Source organism: Primulina eburnea, chromosome 4 (assembly GCF_022965805.1).
Source record: "Primulina eburnea isolate SZY01 chromosome 4, ASM2296580v1, whole genome shotgun sequence".
Taxonomy (NCBI): Eukaryota; Viridiplantae; Streptophyta; class Magnoliopsida; order Lamiales; family Gesneriaceae; genus Primulina; species Primulina eburnea.
The window spans coordinates 27,448,545-27,451,968 of record NC_133104.1 but is presented as its reverse complement, the minus strand read 5'-3'; the positions used below and the strand labels follow the sequence as shown (position 1 = coordinate 27,451,968).

Here is a 3,424-nt window from a genome sequence, read left to right as displayed (position 1 = left end):
AAAACAACTATCAGAGTGCAGTGTGTGCTTAAGTGCATTAAAAACATCAAAATTAATCTCTTCCTCGCCCACTATCAATCTCAACTTCCCTTCTTGCACATCAATCAGTGCATTGCCAGTTGCAAGGAACGGTCTCCCCAAAATTAGAGACATCTCTGTATCCTCCTCCATGTCGAGAACCACGAAATCCGCAGGAAAAATGAACTTGTCCACTTTTACTAGCACATCCTCAATCACTCCACGGGGGTACTTGACAGATCTGTCAGCCAGTTGCAAGGACATCCTCGTCGGCTTAGGCTCTCCCAACCCAAGTTTCCTAAACACATGCAATGGCATAAGATTAATACTTGCACCAAGATCACATAACGCTTCATGAAAAACAACATCACCAATCATGCAAGGAATAGAGAAACTCCCTGGGTCTTTTAGTTTCAGTAGGATTTTGTTTTGCACCAAAGCGGAGCAATTTTCAGTTAAGTTCACTGTCATGTGATCCTCCAACTTCCTCTTATTAGCTAAAATGTCCTTCGAAAATTTAGCATAACTAGGAATTTTCATTAAAGCATCGGCGAAGGGAATATTGATATGCAATTTTTTAAATACCTCAAGAAACTTACCGAATTGTGCATCTAGTTCTGCTTTTTTCAATGCTGCAGGAAAAGGAGGAGGTATAACAATTTTAGGTTGTGCAGTGGGTGCTGGTGTAGAGTTAGAAGACTTACCTTTAGATGTCTCAGTCAGTTCATCCGGTATTTGAATTTTTTCTTTTCCCTTTGACTCCAAAATTTCCCACTCTTCAACTCAATGGCCTTCACTTGCTCTTTTTGATTAGTCTCGGTATTACTTGGCAAGGTGCCCGGCTCTCTTGCTATCATCTTTGCCAACTGTCCAATTTGATTCTCGAGCCCTTTTATCGATGCATCTTGGTTTTGAAGTCTAGTTTCAGTGGATGAAATAAACTTAGACATCATTTGCTCCATGTTGGACTTTTCTTCTCTAGGAGGATCAGATCTGTACATCGGTTGTTTCCCATATTGTTGTCCTCCTTGCGGTCTATTCTGACTGTTTTGACCGCCCCATGAGAAGTTGGGATGTTGCCTCCACCCAGGATTGTATGTGTTCGAATAAGGGTCATTCCTTGGGCAGTTTTGTACTCCCACTTGATTCACTGGTGGCTCATTTTGCACATAGAATGGATTGTCATCTTGACAGTCCTTCGCATAGTGTTTCCCTCCACAATTTTCATACAATATCTCTTGAAGACGCATCGCCGTGCCACCCACATTCAAGCTGTCTAGTTTCCTGTTTAAAACATCAAGTTGTGCAGTAATAGCAGAAAAATCAGTTACCTGGTGAACTCCTGCACTCTTCCGCTGGTTGTTTCTTTCAGATTGAGGATTATAGCTGCTAGTAGCCATTTCCTCTAACAATTCATATCCTTCCTCCGCGGTTTTTCTCAACAGATTTCCACAAGCGGCAGCATCTATCATAGTACGGTTAGGAGTAAGCAAACCATAATAAAATGTTTGAACGACTAACCCAAGTGGTAACTCGTGATGTGGGCATCTTCGTAGTAGATCCTTGAAGCGTTCCCATGCCTCATATAGATATTCCTGATCGAATTGAGCAATGTTGTAATGTCTGCCCGCAGCTTCATGGTCTTGGAGGGAGGGAAGTATTTGATGAGAAATGCTTTCGCCATGTCCTCCCATGTAGCGATCGAACCTATGGGCAAACAATTTAACCACGCTTTAGCTTTATCACGTAAGGAGAAAGGAAATAAACGCAACCTAACAGCAACATCAGAAACTCCATTGAATTTAAAAGTATCGCAAATTTCAAGAAAATCAGCGATGTGCGTGTTTGGGTCATCTATTGCAGTTCCTCCAAATTGGACTGTGTTCTGAATCATCTGGATTATGGCTGGCTTGATTTCAAAGTGATTTGCCCGCACGATAGGCCTCACAATGCTAGGGCGTGCACCCTCCAAAGAAGGTTGGGCATACTCCAACATTGGTATGCGGCGCGGTATCTCCACATGTCTATCTTCACGACGTTCCTCCTCTTGATCATTCATCTGCCTCTCCATCAGTTCTTTTAGTCTCTGCTGCTGTCTTCTCCTGCGGAAAGTTTTTTCGATTTCAGGATCAAACTCAAGCTCCACGTCAAGTGACTTTGGCATGCACTAGACAAGATATCTGGAATAAAATACGGATTGTTAGCTAAAGAAAAATAAAATAACGCTAAAGAAAAAGACTAAAAATTAAATTGTAGATTAACAGTCCCCGGAAACGGTGCCAAAAACTTGATCGAACAAAACTTGCACTGTGGAATTCTCAATAAAAATATGTTTTATATGCTCAAAATAATCGCAAGTGCACGATGTCGAGTTATAATATAGTGTACGTGAGTACGAGTATCGTTCCACTGAAGACTGTATTTAACAATTGTTATTTTCAGTTATTGAACATTTAGCGACGAAAATGGATTTGATTGTTTTAACACTACTATGCTCAAATAAATGTGCAAATAAAACAATTCAATGAATAACGAATGAGAATTAATATCTAAAATGTTGAGTAAAATTCAAAGAGAAATGACTTTGTTGGGAATATCGGTTCACCTACCCCTCGTTAATTAATTAATTCGTTCGATAGTGATTATAGGCTTCCGACAGGATTTCCTATTCTACTGAACACACTCTCTCGAGCTATGCCAAACTAATTCGACTCAATGAAGTAAATAAATGTCTTTAATTATTTATCAAGAGTGAATCGCATTTCGATTTGTGAAATCCCCTAGTTTTCGACCCTAAGGACTATGACTATCGGCGTGTATCCAATTTCATATATCTATGTAAATTGTAGATCCGCGGATTATACTACTCGTTCCTATCACAAGTTATTCTATCGAACTCACTCGCAATATAAAAACGTTGTTAAAGTTAGCTACGCTCTAACACACAATTACACAATAGTATAATCAAGAATAACGCAACAATCGAACATAAATTAATTCAATTCAAAGTTTGGGGTAGGCTCCTCTTAAATCCCAACAAATATTAACGTTTAGCTACTAGAATTCATGATTGAAAATAAACAAAACAAAGTTCAAATGCCAAAACTAAATAAGAAATACTAGAAGTGACGAAGAACGCGAAGAACGATGCCCGGAAAACTTCAAATCTTCAATCCAAGCGCGAAGTGCTCTCCAAGTCTTGTGGTGGCTGAATAGTGATGAAGAATATCTCTCAAATCCTGTCCAAAAGTCGTTCAATCCCCCTTCCATATCAGCCATCTCCCTCCAATAAGGCAAGGAATCGCGCATGATATTTTTTCATAAATAGATGGCGCTCGGGCGGTAGAAAAGTACCGCTCGAGCGCCACACCTTATGTAAACTTGCTTGGGATGTGCGGCATTCGCG

At 40.1% G+C, this 3,424-nt stretch overlaps 1 non-coding gene across 1 annotated transcript; it reads left to right on the top strand.

Annotated features, from left to right (window-relative positions):
* The first annotated feature begins 1,548 nt into the window (after positions 1-1,548).
* Positions 1,549-1,653, top strand: LOC140831254 (small nucleolar RNA R71). Its single transcript, XR_012117830.1, has one exon. It is a non-coding gene; the product is annotated as a small nucleolar RNA R71 (small nucleolar RNA).
* The last annotated feature ends 1,771 nt before the right edge of the window (positions 1,654-3,424 follow it).